Source organism: Aulostomus chinensis, chromosome 1, assembly GCF_037954235.1.
Source record: "Aulostomus chinensis isolate RoL2024-O1b breed Wild chromosome 1, RoL_Achi_v1.0, whole genome shotgun sequence".
Taxonomy (NCBI): Eukaryota; Metazoa; Chordata; class Actinopteri; order Syngnathiformes; family Aulostomidae; genus Aulostomus; species Aulostomus chinensis.
This window is the reverse complement of record NC_141320.1, coordinates 6,057,123-6,078,759: the sequence shown is the minus strand read 5'-3', so window position 1 is coordinate 6,078,759 and position 21,637 is coordinate 6,057,123. Positions and strand designations below refer to the sequence as shown.

At 40.4% G+C, this 21,637-nt stretch overlaps 2 non-coding genes across 2 annotated transcripts; both read left to right on the top strand.

Annotated features, from left to right (window-relative positions):
* The first annotated feature begins 17,801 nt into the window (after nt 1-17,801).
* On the top strand, nt 17,802-17,992 carry LOC147270143 (U2 spliceosomal RNA). The gene has a single exon (XR_015117284.1). It is a non-coding gene; the product is annotated as a U2 spliceosomal RNA (small nuclear RNA).
* Nucleotides 17,993-18,534: 542 nt separating this feature from the next.
* On the top strand, nt 18,535-18,698 carry LOC147270142 (U1 spliceosomal RNA). The gene has a single exon (XR_015116785.1). It is a non-coding gene; the product is annotated as a U1 spliceosomal RNA (small nuclear RNA).
* The last annotated feature ends 2,939 nt before the right edge of the window (nt 18,699-21,637 follow it).

The following is a 21,637-nucleotide window of genomic DNA, read 5'->3' as shown; positions in this document are numbered from 1 at the left end:
TTTTGAGGTTCGTAGAAACTCTCACGACATCACTTTCAGCATCATTTTGAGATTAGTAGCAACTCTCACCATATAACTTTAGCATCATTTTGAGGATAGTAGCAACTCTCACGACATTACTGGAGCCTCATTTTGAGGTTTTTAGCAACTATCACTACATCACTGTGGCATCATTTCTTAGGTTTGTCGCAACTCTCATTACATCACTGTAGCATCATTTTGAGGTTCAAAGAAACTCTCACGACATCACTGTCAGCATCATTTTAAGGTTAGCAGCAAGTCTCACTACATGACTGTCACCATCATTTTGAGGTTAGTAGCAACTCTCACCACATCACTGTAGCATCATTTCTTAGGTTAGTAGCAACTCTCATTACATCACTTTAGCATCATTTTGAGATTAGTAGCAACTCTCACCCCATCACTGTGGCATCATTTCTTAGGTTAGTAGCAACTCTCATTACATCACTGTCAGCATCATTTTGAGGTTTTTAGCAACTCTCACTACATGACTGTAGCATCATTTTTTAGGTTAATAGCAACTCTCACCACATCACTGTGGCATCATTTTAAGGTTTTAAGCAACTCTTACTGCATCACTGGAGCATCATTTTGAGATTTGAAGCAACTCTCACCACATCACTTTACCATCATTTCTTAGATTAGTAGCAACTCTCACTACATCACTGCAGCATCATTTTGAGGTTTTTAGCAACTCTTCCTACATCACTGTAGCATCATTTTGAGGATAGTAGCAAATCTCACTTCATGACTGTCAGCATCATTTTGAGGTTCGTAGCAACTCTTACTACATCACTGGAGCATCATTTTGAGGTTCGTAGCAACTCTCACCACATTACTGTAGCATCATTTTGAGGTTCGTAGCAACTCTCACCACATCACTGTAGCATCATTTCTTAGGTTAGTAGCAACTCTCACTATATCACTTTAGCATCATTTTGAGATTTTTAGCAACTCTCACCACATCACTGTCGCATCATTTTGAGATTTTAAGAAACTCTCACCACATCACTGTAGCATCATTTTGAGGTTTTAAGCAACTCTTACTGCATCACTGGAGCATCATTTTGAGGTTTTAAGCAACTCTCACCACATTACTGTAGCATCATTTTGAGGTTCGTAGCAGCTCTCACTACATCACTGTCGCATCATTTTGAGGTTTTAAGCAACTCTCACCACATTACTGTAGCATCATTTTGAGGTTCGTAGCAACTCTCACTACATGACTGTCACCATCATTTTGAGGTTTGTAGCAACTCTCACTTCATCACTTTCAGCATCATTTTGAGGATAGTAGCAACTCTCACGACATCACTGTCAGCATCATTTTTAGGTTAGTAGCAACTCTCACCACATCACTCTAGCATCATTTTGAGGTCGGTAACAACTCTCACCACATCACTGTAGCATCATTTCTTAGGTACATAGCAACTGTCACAACATCACTTTAGCATCATTTTGAGATTAGTAGCAACTATCACTACATCACAGTGGCATCATTTCTTAGGTTTTTAGCAACTCTCATTACATCACTGTAGCATCATTTTGAGGTTCGAAGAAACTCTCACGACATCACTGTCAGCATCATTTTAAGGTTAGTAGCAACTCTCACGACATCACTGTAGCATCATTTCTTAGGTTAGTAGCAACTCTCATTACATCACTGTAGCATCATTTTTAGGTTCGTAGCAACTCTCACTATATTACTTTAGCATCATTTTGAGGATAGTAGCAACTCTCACGACATCACTGGAGCCTCATTTTTAGGTTAGTAGCAACTCTCATTACATCATTGTAGCATCATTTTGAGGTTCGTAGAAACTCTCACGACATCACTGTCAGCATCATTTTAAGGTTAGTAGCAAGTCTCACTACATGACTGTCACCATCATTTTTAATTTAGTTGTAACTCTCACTACATTACTGTAGCATCATTTCTTAGGTTAGTAGCAACTCTCATTACATCAGTGGAGCCTCATTTTGAAATAAGTAGCAACTCTCATTACATTACTTTCGCATCATTTTGAGATTAGTAGCAACTTTCACCACATCACTGTAGCATCATTTTCAGGTTTTTAGCAACTCTCACTACATTACTGTCAGCATCCTTTTGAGGTTTGTAGGAACTCTCACTTCATCACTTTCAGCATCATTTTGAGGATAGTAGCAACTCTCACTACATTACTGAAGCATCATTTTGGAGGATAGTAGCAACTCTAACGACATCACTGTAAGCATCATTTTTAGGTTAGTAGCAACTCTCACGACATCACTGTGGCATCATTTCTTAGGTTTGTCGCAACTCTCATTACATCACTGTAGCATCATTTTGAGGTTCAAAGAAACTCTCACCACATCACTGTAGCATCATTTCTTAGGTTAGTAGCAACTCTCATTACATCACTTTAGCATCATTTTGAGATTAGTAGCAACTCTCACCCCATCACTGTGGCATCATTTCTTAGGTTTTTAGCAACTCTCATTACATCACTGTAGCATCATTTTGAGGTTCGAAGAAACTCTCACGACATCACTGTCAGCATCATTTTAAGGTGAGTAGCAACTCTCACCACATCACTGTAGCATCATTTTGAGATTTTTAGCAACTCTCACGACATCACTGTAGCATCATTTGGAGGATAGTAGCAACTCTCACTACATGACTGTCAGCATCATTTTTAAAGGTTTTAAGCAACTCTTACTGCATCACTGGAGCATCATTTTGAGGTTTTTAGTCAACCGAATACATTACTGTAGCATCATTTTGAGGATCGTAGCAACTCTCACTACATCACTGTAGCATCATTTTGAGGTTTTTAGCAACCTAATACATTACTGTAGCATCATTTTGAGGATCGTAGCAACTCTCACTACATCACTGTAGAATCATTTTGAGATTAGTAGCAACTCTCACCACATCACTTTACCATCATTTCTTAGATTAGTAGCAACTCTCACTACATCACTGCAGCATCATTTTGAGGTTTTTGCAACTCTTCCTACATCACTGTAGCATCATTTTGAGGATAGTAGCAAATCTCACTTCATGACTGTCAGCATCATTTTGAGGTTCGTAGCAACTCTTACTACATCACTGGAGCATCATTTTGAGGTTCGTAGCAACTCTCACCACATTACTGTAGCATCATTTTGAGGTTCGTAGCAACTCTCACCACATCACTGTAGCATCATTTCCTAGGTTAGTAGCAACTCTCACTATATCACTTTAGCATCATTTTGAGATTTTTAGCAACTCTCACCACATCACTGTCGCATCATTTTGAGATTTTAAGAAACTCTCACCACATCACTGTAGCATCATTTTGAGGTTTTAAGCAACTCTTACTGCATCACTGGAGCATCATTTTGAGGTTTTAAGCAACTCTCACCACATTACTGTAGCATCATTTTGAGGTTCGTAGCAACTCTCACTACATCACTGTCGCATCATTTTGAGGTTTTAAGCAACTCTCACCACATTACTGTAGCATCATTTTGAGGTTCGTAGCAACTCTCACTACATGACTGTCACCATCATTTTGAGGTTTGTAGCAACTCTCACTTCATCACTTTCAGCATCATTTTGAGGATAGTAGCAACTCTCACGACATCACTGTCAGCATCATTTTGAGGTTCGTAGCAACTCTCACTATATCACTTTAGCATCATTTTGAGATTTTTAGCAACTCTCACCACATTACTGTCAGCATCATTTTGAGGTCTTTCGCAACTCTTACCACATCACTGTCGCATCATTTTGAGATTTTAAGAAACTCTCACCACATCACTGTAGAATCATTTTGAGGTTTTAAGCAACTCTTACTGCATCACTGGAGCATCATTTTCAGGTCCGTAGCAACTCTCACTACATCACTGTAGCATCATTTTGAGGTTTTAAGCAACTCTCACCACATTACTGTAGCATCATTTTGAGGTTTTAAGCAACTCTCACCACATTACTGTTGCATCATTTTGAGCTTCGTAGCAACTCTCACTACATTACTGTAGCATCATTTTGAGGTTCGTGGCAACTCTCACTACATCCTGTAGCATCATTTTGAGGATTTTAGAAACTCTCCCCCCATCACTTCAGCATCATTTTTAGATTTTTCGTAACTCCTACTACATTACTGTAGCATCATTTTGAGGTTCGTAGCAACTCTCACTACATCACTGGAGCATCATTTTGAGGTTCGTAGCAACTCTCACTACATTACTGACAGCATCATTTGAGGTTTTGAGCAACTCTCATCACATCACTTTCGCATCATTATGAGATTTTTAGCAATTCTCACCACATCACTGTAGCATCATTTTGAGGATAGTAGCAAATCTCACTTCATGACTGTCAGCATCATTTTGAGGTTCGTAGCAACTCTGACTACATCACTGGAGCATCATTTTGAGTTTTTTGAAACTATTACCACATCACTGTCACATCATTTTGAGATTTTAAGCAACTCTCACTACATCATTGTAGCATCATTTGAAGGATAGTAGCAACTCTCACCACATCACTGTCGCATCATTTTGAGATTTTAAGCAACTCTCACTACATGACTGTCAGCATCATTTTAAGGTTTTAAGCAACTCTTACTGCATCACTTTAGCATCATTTTGAGATTAGTCGCAACTCTCACCCCATCACTGTGGCATCATTTCTTAGGTTAGTAGCAACTCTCATTACATCACTGTCAGCATCATTTTGAGGTTTTTAGCAACTCTCACTACATGACTGTAGCATCATTTTTTAGGTTCGTAGCAACTCTCACCACATCACTGTAGCATCATTTCTTAAGTAAGTAGCCACTCTCATTACATCACTTTGGCATGATTTTGAAATTACTATCAACTCTCACCACATCACTGTAGCATCATTTTGATGTCATGAGCAACTCTTACTACATCACTGTAGCATCATTTTGAGGTTATTAGCAACTCTCATTACATCACTTTAGCATCATTTTGACATTAGTTGCAACTCTCACTACAACACTGTAGCATCATTTCTTAGGTTCGTAGCATCTCTCATTACATCACTTGGTTATCATTTCTTATGTGAGAAGAAACTCTCACTACATCACTGTAGCTTTATTTTCAGTTAAGAAGAAACTCTCACTACATCACTGTAGCTTTATTTTCAGTTAAGAAGAAAATCTCACTACATTACTGTAGCTTTATTTTCAGTTAAGAAGAAACTCTCACTACATTACTGTAAGCATCAATTTGAGGATAGTGTCAACTCTTACTTCATCACTGCATCATTTTGAGGTTCGTAGCAACTCTCACTCCATGACTTTAGCATCAATTTTTAGGTTTTAATCAACTCTCACTACATTACTGTCAGCATCAATTTGAGCTTCCTAGTGACTCTCACTACATCACTGTCGCATCATTTCTTAGGTTCGGAGCAACTCTCATTACATCACTTTAGCATCATTTTTAAATTAGTAGCAACTGTCATTACATCACTTGAGCATCATTTTGAGGTTCGTAGACCTCTCACCACATCAGTGTAACATCATTTTGAGGTTAGTAGCAACTCTCACTACATCACTGAAGAATCATTTTGAGAATAGTTGAAACTCTCACTACATCACTGTAGCCTTATTTTGAGTTTAGCAGAAACTCTCACTACATTACTGTCAGCATCATTTTGAGGTTTTTAGCAACTCTCACCACATCACTGGAGCATCATTTCTTAGGGTAGTAGCAACTCTTACTACATCACTGAAGCATCATTTTGAGGATAGTAGTAACTCTTACTACACCACTGTCGAATCATTTAAAGGTTCGTAGCAATTCTCACTTCATTACTGTCAGCATCATTTTGAGGTTCGTAGAACTCTCACCACATCACTGTAGCATCCTTTCTTAGGTTAGTAGCAAGTCTCATTACATCACTTCAGCATCATTTTGAGGTTCGTAGCAACTCTCATGACATCACTTTAGCATCATTTTTAAATTAGTAGCAACTGTCATTACATCACTTGAGCATCATTTTGAGGTTCGTAGAACTCTCACCACATCAGTGTAACATCATTTTGAGGTTAGTAGCAACTCTCACTACATCACTGAAGAATCATTTTGAGAATAGTTGAAACTCTCACTACATCACTGTAGCCTTATTTTGAGTTTAGCAGAAACTCTCACTACATTACTGTCAGCATCATTTTGAGGTTTTTAGCAACTCTCACCACATCACTGGAGCATCATTTCTTAGGGTAGTAGCAACTCTTACTACATCACTGAAGCATCATTTTGAGGATAGTAGTAACTCTTACTACACCACTGTCGAATCATTTAAAGGTTCGTAGCAATTCTCACTACATTACTGTCAGCATCATTTTGAGGTTCGTAGAACTCTCACCACATCACTGTAGCATCCTTTCTTAGGTTAGTAGCAAGTCTCATTACATCACTTCAGCATCATTTTGAGGTTCGTAGCAACTCTCATGACATCACTATCAGCATCATTTTGAGGTTAGTCGCAACTCTCACTACATTATTGTGGCATCATTTTGAGGTTTTTCGCAACTCTCACTACATCACTGTAGCATCATTTGTTTGGTTAGTGGCAATTCTTATTACATCACTGTAGCATCATTTGAGCATCGTAGCAACTCTCACTACATCACTGTAGCATCATTTTGAGGATTTTTGAAACTCCCACTTCATGAGTGTCAGCATCATTTTGAGATTAGTAGCAACTCTCACTACATCACTGTAGCATCAGTTTGAGGTTTTTAGCAACTGTCACAACATTACTGATAGCATCATTTTGAGATTTTTAGCAACTCTCACTACATCACTATCAGCATCATTTTGAGGTTGGTAGCAACTCTCACTACATCACTGTAGCATTATTTTGAGTTAACAGAAACTCACACTACATTACTGTCAGTATCATTTTTAGGTTTTTAGCAACTCTCACTAAATGACTTTAGCATCATTTTGAGGTTCGTAGCAGCTCTCATGACATCACTTTGGCATCATTTTGAGGTTTGTAGCAACTCTCACTACATTACTGTAGCTTTATTTTGAGTTAAGCAGAAACTGTCACTACACTACTGTCAGTATCATTTTTAGGGTTTTAGCAACTCTCACTACATCACTGTAGCATTATTTTGAGATAAGTAGAAACTCTCACTACATCACTGAAGCATCATTTTGAGATTTTTAGCAACTCTCACTACATAACTGTAGCATCATTTTGAGGATAGTAGCAACTCTCACTACATCACTGTAGCATCATTTGGAGGATAGTAGCAACTCTCACTAAATGACTGTCAGCATCATTTTAAGGTTTCAAGCAACTCTCACCACATCACTGTAGCATCATTCATAGATTTTAAGCAACTCTCACTACATAACTGTAGCATCATTTTGAGGTTAGTAGCAACTCTCACTACATCACTGTAGCATCATTTTGAGGTTTTTAGCAACTCTCACTTCATTACTGTAGCATCATTTTGAGGTTTTTCGCAACTCTCACCACATCACTGTAGCATCATTTTGAGGTTCGTAGCAACTCTCACTACATTACTGTTAGCATCATTTTGAGGTTCGTAGCAACTCTCACTACATTACTGTAGCATCATTTTGAGGTTTTTCGCAACTCTCACCACATCACTGTAGCATCATTTTGAGGTTCGTAGCAACTCTCACTACATTACTGACAGCATCATTTTGAGGTTTTAAGCAACTCTCACTACATTACTGTAGCATCATTTTGAGGTTTTTAGCAACTCTCACCACATCACTGAAGAATCATTTTGAGATTTTTAGCAACTCTTACTACATCACTGTAGCATCATTTTGAGGAAAGTAGCAACTCTCACTTCATGACTGTCAGCATCATTTTAAGGTTTGAAGCAACTCTCACTACATCACTGGAGCATCATTTTGAGGTTTTTAGCAACTCTCACAACATCACTGAAGCATCATTTTGAGATTTTTAGCAACTCTTACGACATCACTGTAGCATCATTTTGAGCTTCGTAGCAACTCTCACTACATCACTGTAGCATCATTTTGAGGTTTTAAGCAACTCTCACTAAATCACTGTTGCATCATTTCTTAGGTTTGTAGCAATTCTTTTTACATCACTGGAGCATCATTTCTTAGATTAGTCGCAACTCTCACCCCATCACTGTGGCATCATTTCTTAGGTTAGTAGCAACTCTCATTACATCACTGTCAGCATCATTTTGAGGTTTTTAGCAACTCTCACTACATGACTGTAGCATCATTTTTTAGGTTCGTAGCAACTCTCACCACATCACTGTAGCATCATTTCTTAAGTAAGTAGCCACTCTCATTACATCACTTTGGCATGATTTTGAAATTACTATCAACTCTCACCACATCACTGTAGCATCATTTTGATGTCATGAGCAACTCTTACTACATCACTGTAGCATCATTTTGAGGTTATTAGCAACTCTCATTACATCACTTTAGCATCATTTTGACATTAGTTGCAACTCTCACTACAACACTGTAGCATCATTTCTTAGGTTCGTAGCATCTCTCATTACATCACTTGGTTATCATTTCTTATGTGAGAAGAAACTCTCACTACATCACTGTAGCTTTATTTTCAGTTAAGAAGAAACTCTCACTACATCACTGTAGCTTTATTTTCAGTTAAGAAGAAAATCTCACTACATTACTGTAGCTTTATTTTCAGTTAAGAAGAAACTCTCACTACATTACTGTAAGCATCAATTTGAGGATAGTGTCAACTCTTACTTCATCACTGCATCATTTTGAGGTTCGTAGCAACTCTCACTCCATGACTTTAGCATCAATTTTTAGGTTTTAATCAACTCTCACTACATTACTGTCAGCATCAATTTGAGCTTCCTAGTGACTCTCACTACATCACTGTCGCATCATTTCTTAGGTTCGGAGCAACTCTCATTACATCACTTTAGCATCATTTTTAAATTAGTAGCAACTGTCATTACATCACTTGAGCATCATTTTGAGGTTCGTAGACCTCTCACCACATCAGTGTAACATCATTTTGAGGTTAGTAGCAACTCTCACTACATCACTGAAGAATCATTTTGAGAATAGTTGAAACTCTCACTACATCACTGTAGCCTTATTTTGAGTTTAGCAGAAACTCTCACTACATTACTGTCAGCATCATTTTGAGGTTTTTAGCAACTCTCACCACATCACTGGAGCATCATTTCTTAGGGTAGTAGCAACTCTTACTACATCACTGAAGCATCATTTTGAGGATAGTAGTAACTCTTACTACACCACTGTCGAATCATTTAAAGGTTCGTAGCAATTCTCACTTCATTACTGTCAGCATCATTTTGAGGTTCGTAGAACTCTCACCACATCACTGTAGCATCCTTTCTTAGGTTAGTAGCAAGTCTCATTACATCACTTCAGCATCATTTTGAGGTTCGTAGCAACTCTCATGACATCACTTTAGCATCATTTTTAAATTAGTAGCAACTGTCATTACATCACTTGAGCATCATTTTGAGGTTCGTAGAACTCTCACCACATCAGTGTAACATCATTTTGAGGTTAGTAGCAACTCTCACTACATCACTGAAGAATCATTTTGAGAATAGTTGAAACTCTCACTACATCACTGTAGCCTTATTTTGAGTTTAGCAGAAACTCTCACTACATTACTGTCAGCATCATTTTGAGGTTTTTAGCAACTCTCACCACATCACTGGAGCATCATTTCTTAGGGTAGTAGCAACTCTTACTACATCACTGAAGCATCATTTTGAGGATAGTAGTAACTCTTACTACACCACTGTCGAATCATTTAAAGGTTCGTAGCAATTCTCACTACATTACTGTCAGCATCATTTTGAGGTTCGTAGAACTCTCACCACATCACTGTAGCATCCTTTCTTAGGTTAGTAGCAAGTCTCATTACATCACTTCAGCATCATTTTGAGGTTCGTAGCAACTCTCATGACATCACTATCAGCATCATTTTGAGGTTAGTCGCAACTCTCACTACATTATTGTGGCATCATTTTGAGGTTTTTCGCAACTCTCACTACATCACTGTAGCATCATTTGTTTGGTTAGTGGCAATTCTTATTACATCACTGTAGCATCATTTGAGCATCGTAGCAACTCTCACTACATCACTGTAGCATCATTTTGAGGATTTTTGAAACTCCCACTTCATGAGTGTCAGCATCATTTTGAGATTAGTAGCAACTCTCACTACATCACTGTAGCATCAGTTTGAGGTTTTTAGCAACTGTCACAACATTACTGATAGCATCATTTTGAGATTTTTAGCAACTCTCACTACATCACTATCAGCATCATTTTGAGGTTGGTAGCAACTCTCACTACATCACTGTAGCATTATTTTGAGTTAACAGAAACTCACACTACATTACTGTCAGTATCATTTTTAGGTTTTTAGCAACTCTCACTAAATGACTTTAGCATCATTTTGAGGTTCGTAGCAGCTCTCATGACATCACTTTGGCATCATTTTGAGGTTTGTAGCAACTCTCACTACATTACTGTAGCTTTATTTTGAGTTAAGCAGAAACTGTCACTACACTACTGTCAGTATCATTTTTAGGGTTTTAGCAACTCTCACTACATCACTGTAGCATTATTTTGAGATAAGTAGAAACTCTCACTACATCACTGAAGCATCATTTTGAGATTTTTAGCAACTCTCACTACATAACTGTAGCATCATTTTGAGGATAGTAGCAACTCTCACTACATCACTGTAGCATCATTTGGAGGATAGTAGCAACTCTCACTAAATGACTGTCAGCATCATTTTAAGGTTTCAAGCAACTCTCACCACATCACTGTAGCATCATTCATAGATTTTAAGCAACTCTCACTACATAACTGTAGCATCATTTTGAGGTTAGTAGCAACTCTCACTACATCACTGTAGCATCATTTTGAGGTTTTTAGCAACTCTCACTTCATTACTGTAGCATCATTTTGAGGTTTTTCGCAACTCTCACCACATCACTGTAGCATCATTTTGAGGTTCGTAGCAACTCTCACTACATTACTGTTAGCATCATTTTGAGGTTCGTAGCAACTCTCACTACATTACTGTAGCATCATTTTGAGGTTTTTCGCAACTCTCACCACATCACTGTAGCATCATTTTGAGGTTCGTAGCAACTCTCACTACATTACTGACAGCATCATTTTGAGGTTTTAAGCAACTCTCACTACATTACTGTAGCATCATTTTGAGGTTTTTAGCAACTCTCACCACATCACTGAAGAATCATTTTGAGATTTTTAGCAACTCTTACTACATCACTGTAGCATCATTTTGAGGAAAGTAGCAACTCTCACTTCATGACTGTCAGCATCATTTTAAGGTTTGAAGCAACTCTCACTACATCACTGGAGCATCATTTTGAGGTTTTTAGCAACTCTCACAACATCACTGAAGCATCATTTTGAGATTTTTAGCAACTCTTACGACATCACTGTAGCATCATTTTGAGCTTCGTAGCAACTCTCACTACATCACTGTAGCATCATTTTGAGGTTTTAAGCAACTCTCACTAAATCACTGTTGCATCATTTCTTAGGTTTGTAGCAATTCTTTTTACATCACTGGAGCATCATTTCTTAGATTAGTAGCAACTCTCACTACATTACTGGAGCATCATATTGAGGTTCGTAGTGTCACGTCCCCACGGTCACGGGCATGGGGGCGTTGCATTATTTTTGACTTCCTTCCCTTCTCAGGTTCGAGCTTCATGGGGCGGAGCTGCTGACTAATTGGGAGCACCTGGGCCCGGCGTCTCCCAGCTATAAAGCAGGCGATCAACCTGGCCGGTTGTCTCTCGCTCACTCCTCCTGGCCCACGTCGGAGCGATGGTTGTGTTTCTTGAGTTATGTCTTGTTTAGTTCTCTGCATCCATCACACCGCACACATACACCCCCTGTACACTCATGCACACACTCGCACTCACCACTGACACTACTGATAACCACACTCCACTGTACGTTATGGTTTGCCTTGTGTTGATTTTGCGTTACTAATAATAAATTATTAGTTGTGTTTCACGTTTAGTCTGCGTCTCCCTCCTTCGATGTCACGATTTCTGAGCCGGGTCGTGACAGAAGCAACTCTCACCACATCACTGTCGCATTATTTTGAGATTTTAAGCAACTCTCAGTACATCACTGGAGCATCATTTTGAGGTTCATCGAAACTCTCACTACATCACTGTAGCATCATTTGGAGGATAGTAGCAACTCTCACTACATGACTGTCAGCATCATTTTAAGGTTTTCAGCAACTCTCAGTCCATCACTGGAGCATCATTTTGAGGTTCATCGAAACTCTCACTACATCACTGTAGCATCATTTTGAGGATAGTAGCAACTCTCACCACATCACTTTCGCATCATTTATTAGGTTAGAAGCAACTCTCATGACATCACTTTCGCATCTTTTTGAAATTAGTAGATACCCTCATTACATCACTGTCAGCATCATTTTGAGTTCATTATTATCATTGAGGTTATTCGAATCTTTCACTGCATTACTGTTAGCATTATTTTGATTTCATTAGCAATTCTTACGACATCTCTGTCGCATTATTTTGAGGTTATTAGCAACTCTTCCTACATCCCTGTAGCATTGTTTTTGAGGTCGTTAGCAACTCTTCCTACATCACTGTAGCATTTTTTGAGGTTATTCGCAAATCTTACGACATCACTCTCAGCATCATTTTGAGATCATTAGTAACTTTAATTACATCACTGTAGCATCGTTTTGAGGTTCGTAGCAAATATTACTACAAGACTGTCAGCATCACTTTGAGGTTATTCGAAACTTTCACTACATTACTGTCAGCATCACTTTCAGTTTGTTAGCAATCCTTAGAACATCACGGTAGCATCATTTTGAGGTTCGTAGCAACTATTACTACAATAATGTCAGTATTATTTTGAGTTTATTAGCAATTCTTACGACATCACTTTCGCATTATTTTGAGTTTTTTAGCAACTCTTACTAGATTACCGTCAGCATCATTTTGAGTTCATTAGCAATTCTTACAACATCACTGTCGCATCATTTTGAGTTCATTAGCAATTCTTACGACATCACTGTCGCATCATTTTGAGGTTATTAGCAACTATTACTACATTACTGTCAGCATCACTGAGTTTATTAGCATCCATCACCACGTGACTGTTAGCATCGTTTTGAGTTCAATAGCAATTCTTACGACATCACTGTCATCATCATTTTTAGGTTACTCGCAGCTCTAACCACATGACTGTCAGCATCACTTTGAGGTTATTCGAAACTTTCACTACATTACTGTTAGTATCATTTTGAGTTTATTAGCAATTCTTACGACATCACAGTAGCATTATTTTGAGTTTCGTAGCAACTCTTACTACATGACTGTCAGCATCACTTTGAGGTTATTCGAAACACTTACTACATTGCTGTAAGCATCACTGAGTTGATTAGCAACTATCACTACATTACAGTTAGCATCATTTTAAGTTCATTAGCAATTCTTCCGACATCACTTTCAGCATCATTTTGAGGTTATTACCAATTCTTCTTCTCCGTAATGCCAGAAGCGCTTACTACTCGTCCCTGATAGAAAAGAATAAGAACAACCCCAGGTTCCTCTTCAGCACCGTGGGCAGGCTCACCAAGAACCATAGTGCTGTTGAGCCATGCATCCCCCCAACTCTCAGCAGTAACGACTTCCTTTCTTTCTTTACTGAAAAGATTGTGAATATTAGAACGAAGATTGCCAGTAATGGAGGACAGACTACAGTCCCCATAGAAGCACCTCCCAGACTTGGTGCATACTTGGACAGCTTCGCCCCCATTGACCTGTCAGAATTAACTTCTGCAGTCGGTTCCTCCAAGTCAGCCACTTGTCTGCTGGATCCCATCCCGACAAGCCTCCTTAAGGATGCCTTCCCTCTAGTCAACACTTCTATATTAAATCAAATTAATCTTTCCTTAGTCACAGGTTATGTGCCACAGGCCTTTAAGGTGGCTGTCATCAACCCTTTACTTAAAAAACCTTCTCTTGACCCAGATGTGTTAGCCAACTATAGGCCAATATCCAACCTCCCCTACATCTCCAAGATCCTTGAGAAGGTTGTCCTGGAGCAGTTACATGAACATCTGCACAGCAACGAGCTCTTTGAAGCCTTCCAGTCTGGATTCAGGGAACACCATAGCACTGAAACAGCACTGGTCAGAGTCTCGAATGATCTTCTTATAGCTTCAGACAGAGGTCTTGTCTCTGTGCTTGTCCTTTTGGACCTCAGTGCTGCATTTGACACCATCGACCACAGCATCCTGCTACAGAGACTAGACCATGACATTGGGATTAAAGGAACTGCCCTAAAATGGTTTAAGTCCTACTTATATGACAGGTTTCAGTTTGTTAATGTTAATAATGATCATTCGGAGTATAGCAGAGTTACATATGGTGTACCACAGGGTTCAGTTTTAGGACCGATTCTCTTCACTCTTTACATGCTCCCATTAGGTGACATAATCCGGAAGCACTCGATCAACTTCCACTGTTATGCAGATGACACACAACTTTACTTGTCGATGGAGCCAGACGACACAAGCCAGTTTACTCATCTGCAAGACTGCCTGAAAGACATTAAATCCTGGATGTCTTCTAACTTCTTAATGCTCAATTCAGATAAAACTGAGGTAATCATTTTTGGACCTAAACACCACAGGGACACACTCTTGAATCGGATCTCTACTCTAGATGGCATCACCCTAACTTCGAGTACAACTGCAAGGAACCTTGGGGTCATTTTTGACCAGGACCTTTCCTTCAGCTCCCACATAAAGCATGTGACTAGGACCGCCTTCTTCCATCTTCGAAGTATCGCTAAGATTAGGAATATCCTTTCCCAGAGTGATGCTGAAAAACTGGTGCATGCATTTATCACTTCTCGGCTGGACTACTGCAACTCTCTCTTGTCAGGATGTCCTAAATACTCTCTAAAGAGTCTCCAGCTGGTCCAGAACGCTGCAGCGAGGGTTTTGACGGGAGTTAAGAAGAGAGAACACATCTCTCCCACTTTAGCTTCTCTCCACTGGCTTCCTGTAGGATCTAGAATCGACTTCAAAATCCTTCTGCTGACTTATAAGGCTCTCAATGATAAAGCTCCATCCTATTTGAAAGAGCTCATTAGTCCCTACTGTCCGACCAGAGCACTCCGCTCCCAGAATGCAGGTCTTTTAGTGACTCCCAGTATCAATACAAACAGACTGGGAGGTAGAGCTTTTAGTTACCGGGCTCCTTTACTGTGGAACCAGCTCTCTCCATGGGTCAGAGAGGCAGACACTTTAACTACGTTTAAGTCCAGGCTTAAGACCTTCCTCTATGACAGAGCCTTCAGTTAGGACTGGTTCAGGTAGCTCTGAACCATTGATAGCTATGCTGCTATAGGCTTAGGCTGCTGGGGGACACATCAGGTTACATTGAGCCCTTCCCTCCTCTCCTCTCCTCTCCCCCTCTCTCCTCCTCTCCTCCCTGCACATTTTACTTGTTGCACTTTGTAGTTTGGCCTTGGTGTCTCGCAGTCTCTCTGTGTTTCCACAGATCCACCGGAGCCCCAACCGCCGCCTGCATCGCCCCCCCCCCCCCCCCTTATTCCCTACTGTTACACCGGCCTGCGCTCCCCTTCCATGAACAAGTCTGCCATCCAGTCCCCCATCAAGCTGGCTTGCTCTCCCTGCCTCCCCTACCAGAAGCTTCCTTCTTCAGCTGTTATTAACATTTCCGTGTTTCCCACATTTTGTATTGTAAACTGTTTTCTTGTCTGTAACAACATCTACTGCACGTCTGTCCGTCCTGGGTGAGGGATCCCTCCTCTGTTGCTCACCCTGAGGTTTCTCAGATTTTTCCCTGTTAAAAGGGTTTTCTATGGAGTTTTTCCTCAGTCGATGTGAGGGTCTAAGGGCAGAGGATGTTGTTATGATGCCATGTGAAGCCCTTTGAGACAAACTGTTTGTGAAAACGGGCTATACAAATAAAATTGCCTTGCCTTGCCTTGCCTTCTGACATCACTGTCGCATTATTTTGAGGTTGTTAGCAACTCTTACTACATTACTGTTGCATTATTTTAAGCAACTCTTTCTAACTGACTGTCAGCATCACTTTGAGGTTGTTCAAAACACTGACTAATTACTTTAAGCATCACTGAGTTAATTAGCAACTATCACTACATTACTGTTAACATCATTTTGAGTTCATTAGCAATTCTTCCGACATCACTGTCGCAATATTTTGAGGTTCGTAGCAACTTTTACTACATTACTGTCAGCATCACTTTTAGGTTATTCAAAACTTTCACTCCATTACAGTTAGCATCATTTTGAGTTCATTAGCAATTCTTACTACATCACTGTCGCATCATTTTGAGATCATTAGCAATTCTTCCGACATCACTATCGCATTATTTTGAGGTTCGTAGCAACTCTTTCTACTTTACTGTTGCATTATTTTGACGTTATTAGCAGCTCTCACTACATTACTGTCAGAATCATTTTGAGGTTAATAGCAGCTCTCACTAGATTACTGTCAGCATCATTTTGAGTTCATTAGCAATTCTTACTACATTACTGTTGCATTATTTTGAGGTTAGTAGCAACTCTTAGTACATGACTGTCAGCATCACTTTGAGGTTGTTTGAAACACTTACTACATTACTGTAAGCATCACTGAGTTTATTAGCAACTATCACTACATTACTGTTAGCATCATTTTGAGTTTATTAGCAATTCTTACGACATCACTGTATTGTCAATTTGAGGTTAGTTTCAACTTTTCCAAAATTACCGTCAGCATCATTTTGAGTTCATTAGCATTTCTTCCGACATCACTGTCGCATTATTTTGAGATTATTAGCAATTCTTCCGACATCATTGTCGCATTATTTTGAAGTTCATAGAAACTCTTACTACATGACTGTCAGCATTACTTTGAGGTTATTCGAAACTTTCACAACATTACTTTTAGCATCATTTTGAGTTCATTAGCAATTCTAATGCGGCTCGAGGCCACGCTGGTTCACCGAGCGACAAGGTGAGCCTTGAAAACGGCATCGGTCGAGCTTCCCGGGCTTGGGATAATTAATTTCTGACAGTGGGGGACTGCGTCCGCGCTCTCCCCTGTGATCGTGTGAAAAAAGGAAAGAAAGAAAGAAAGGCCGACCACGGCGGCAACAACAACAACGGTGACCGCCTGTCCCGGCCAGTTGGCGGTCTCCTCTTGTGCTGGCCAGCCTGAGGAGACCGCGGAGGACGTAGCCTCGATGAGCTCCCAGTATCTCTCACACCTTCCAGCCCTAAATGAAGAGGGCAGGGTTTCTGCCACATTTAGTTGAGGGTCATGGTATCTGACAAGCCCTGAGCTCAGGACAATACATCCACGGCTCGTCTTCGCAGTAAGTGGAATGATACCAGAGAATTCATGCGTGGGAGGAGATCAACTTGGAAAACCCCGACTCCAGGATGAGTCGCTGGCTTGTGGCTTTGAACACCGCTTTGTTTTACTTTGAGTCGCCCCACTAGCATAGCAGGGTGAAGGCACCGATTGCCTTTGCTTTGGATAGCAGTGGGGACAACCAGTGTGCCAGATGTAGTGTTTATGGCACTGCATTTTGTGTCGCCACCCAAAATGTTGCAGTTCCTGCCCACAGCCGCGGCCGGGATTGGCTGTACCGGGGGTGCTGGCTCTCACGTCGGGTGGCTGACAGGCATCGCTTCTCGGCCTTTTGGCTAAGATCAAGTGTAGTATCTGTTCTTATCAGATTAATATCTGGTACGTTCCCTATCCGGGAACCATATATTAAATTGCTTTTTGGAAGAGGGAGATGGAACGGGAGCTTGCTCCGTCCTTTCCACGCATCAACCTGGTATTGCAGTGTTTCCAGGAGTGGTGCAATGCCCCGCATTTCTCGTCGGAAATAAAACAAGCCTCCGCCAGGCACTCGCTCACCTGCTCCACCCAAAGCCGGACCAGGGTTCTCCTCCTGCACTGCAGCTTTTCCTCAGCCTGCGGCCGCAATGGCCTTCCAGGAACAGTGCGGGCCCCTCCCCTTTTGTCAGGAGCAAATCCCGTGCTCTTCAGGCCAACTCTCGAGTGCTGCACATGAGGCCGGGGCTGGATTTCCGCCCGCGCTGCCGCTGGGCGTCAAGTTGTGGCTCCGTTTGCACTCCAGATAAGGATGGAGGTCCGCTGACGGCACTGCTCTCGGAGCCTTTCCCAAAAGGCTTTGGAATGCACTCTGAAAGACCTGAACCTTCAATGTGCCTGAGCTTCCCGGGCTTGGGATATCCGACATCCGGCATCGTTGTGAGAAACAAAGGGGGCTGCGCACGCGGCAGATTGGCACAAGGTAGGAAAGATCAGGCGCTGTGTCGGCCTCCCTGCCTGTCAGTCAGAAGGCTGTGTCGCTGGAGCTGATGTCTGTTCCTAAGCTCAGCGAGTCATACTTACCTGGCAGGGGAGATACCATGATCAGCAAGGTGGTTCTCCCCGGGTGAGGCTCAGCCATTGCACCGGGGCTGTGCTGACCCTGGTGAATTCCCCAAATGTGGGAATCTCAACTGCATAATTTCTGACAGTGGGGGACTGCGTCCGCGCTCTCCCCTGTGATCGTGTGAAAAAAGGAAAGAAAGAAAGAAAGGCCGACCACGGCGGCAACAACAACAACGGAGACCGCCTGTCCCGGCCAGTTGGCGGTCTTCTCTTGTGCTGGCCAGCCTGAGGAGACCGCGGAGGACGTAGCCTCGATGAGCTCCCAGTATCTCTCACACCTTCCAGCCCTAAATGAAGAGGGCAGGGTTTCTGCCACATTTAGTTGAGGGTCATGGTATCTGACAAGCCCTGAGCTCAGGACAATACATCCACGGCTCGTCTTCGCAGTAAGTGGAATGATACCAGAGAATTCATGCGTGGGAGGAGATCAACTTGGAAAACCCTGACTCTCATCTCAGATCATTAGCAATTCTTCTTACATCACTGTCGCATTATTTTTAGTTTCATAGCAACTCTTACTACATTACTGTGTCATTATTTTAAGGTTTTTAGCAACTCTTCATAAATTACTGTCAGCATCACTTTGAGTTTATTAGCAACTATCACTACATTACTGTCAGCATCATTCTTGAATTCATTAGCAATTCTTCCGGCATCACTGTAGCATCATTTTGAGATCATTAGCAATTCTTACGACATCACCGTAGTATAATTTTGAGGTTAGTAGCAACTCTTACTACATGACTGTCAGCTTCACTTTGAGGTTGTTCAAAACACTTACTACGTTACTGTAAGCATAACTGAGTTTATTAGCAACTATCACTACATGACTGTCAGCATCACTTTGAGTTCATTAACAATTCTTCCGACATCACTGTAGCATTATTTTGAGGTTATTAGCAACTCTTACTACATTACTCTCAGCATCATTTTTAGGTTACTCGCAACTCTAACCAGGTGACTGTCAGCATCACTTTGAGGTTATTCGAAACTTTCACTACATCACTGTCGCATCATTTTGAGATCATTAGCAATTCTTCTGACATCACTGTCGCATTATTTTGAGGTTCGTAGCAACTCTTACTGCATGACTGTCAGCATCACTTTGAGGTTATTCGAAACTTTCACGACATTACAGTTAGCATCATTTTGAGTTCCTTAGCAGTTCTTCCGACATCACTGTCGCATTATTTTGAGGTTCGTAGCAACTCTTACTACATGACTGTCAGCATCACTTTGAGGTAGTTCGAAACACTTACGACATTACTGTAAGCATCACTGAGTTTATTAGCAACTATCGCTACATTACTGTTGGCATTATTTTGAGTTCATTAGCAATTCTTACTACATGACCGTCACATCATTTTGATATCATTAGCAATTCTTACAACATCACTGTAGCATCAGTTTGAGATCATTAGCAGCTCTTACTAGATTTCCGTCAGCATCATTTTGAGTTTATTAGCAATTCTTCCGACATCGCTGTCGCATTATTTTGAGTTTTGTAGCAACTCTTACTATATGACTGTCAGCATCACTTTGAGGCCATTCGAAACTTTCATTCCATTACAGTTAGCATCATTTTGAGTTCATTAGCAATTCTTGCTACATCACTGTCGCATCATTTTGAGACCATTAGCAATTCTTCCAACATCACTGTCGCATTATTTTGAGGTTCGTAGCAACTCTGACTACATGACTGTCAGCATCACTTTGAGGTAGTTCGAAACACTTACTACATTACTGTAAGCATCATTTTGAGTGTATTAGCAATTCTTATGACAACAGTGTAGCATAATTTTAACGTTAGTTTCAACTCTTCCTACATTACCGTCAGTATCATTTTTAGTTTTTTAGCATCTCTTACTACATCACTGTAGCATCATTTTGAGTTCATTAGCAACTCTTCCGACATCACTGTCGCATTATTTTGAGTTTAGTAGCAACTCTTACTACATGACTGTCAGCATCATTTTGAGGGAGTTTGAAACTCTTACTACATTATTGTAAGTATCACTGAGTTTATTAGCAACTATCACTACGTTACTGTTAGCATCATTTTGAGTTCATTAGAAATTTTTCTGAAATCACTGTCGCATTATTTTGAGGTTATTAGCAACTCTTAATACATTACTGTCCGCATCATTTTTAGGTTACTCGAAACTCTAACCACATGACTGTCAGCATCACTTTGAGGTTATTCGAAACTTTCACTACATTACTGTTAGCATCATTTTGAATTTATTAGCAGCTCTTACTAGATTACCATCGCATCATTTTGAGATCATGAGCAATTCTTCCGACATCACAGTCGCATTATTTTGTGGTTTTTAGCAACTCTTACTACATTATTCTTGCATTATTTTGAGGTTCGTAGCAACTCTTACCACATGACTGTCAGCATCACTTTGAGGTTATTCGAAACTTTCACTACATTACTGTTAGCATCATTTTGAATTTATTAGCAGCTCTTACTAGATTACCGTCGCATCATTTTGAGATCATGAGCAATTCTTCCGACATCACAGTCGCATTATTTTGTGGTTTTTAGCAACTCTTACTACATTATTCTTGCATTATTTTGAGGTTCGTAGCAACTCTTACTACATGACTGTAAGCATCACTGAGTTTATTAGCAACTATCACTACATTACTGTTTGCATCGTTTTGAGTTTATTAGTAATTCTTACGACATCACTGTCGCATCATTTTGAGATCATTAGCAATTCTTCTGAAATCACTGTCGCATTACTTTGAGGTTCGAAGCAACTCTTACTACATTACTGTCAGCATCACTTAGTTTATTAGCAACTATCACTACATTACTGTTAGCATCATTTTGAGTTCATTAGCAATGTGGGGCTTTGATTGGGAATTGTAAGAAAAATCACTGAATGAACAACACAAACACAGACTGTGTCTGAAATTCCACACCTGCACCCGAAACCAGTGTGGAATCAATTGTATCCACTGTCAATCCTGATTCTGGAGAAATTTCTTTGTGTGTTTTGATGGACGCGAGCCAAGCAGAAATTTCCCACAATACAATAGGG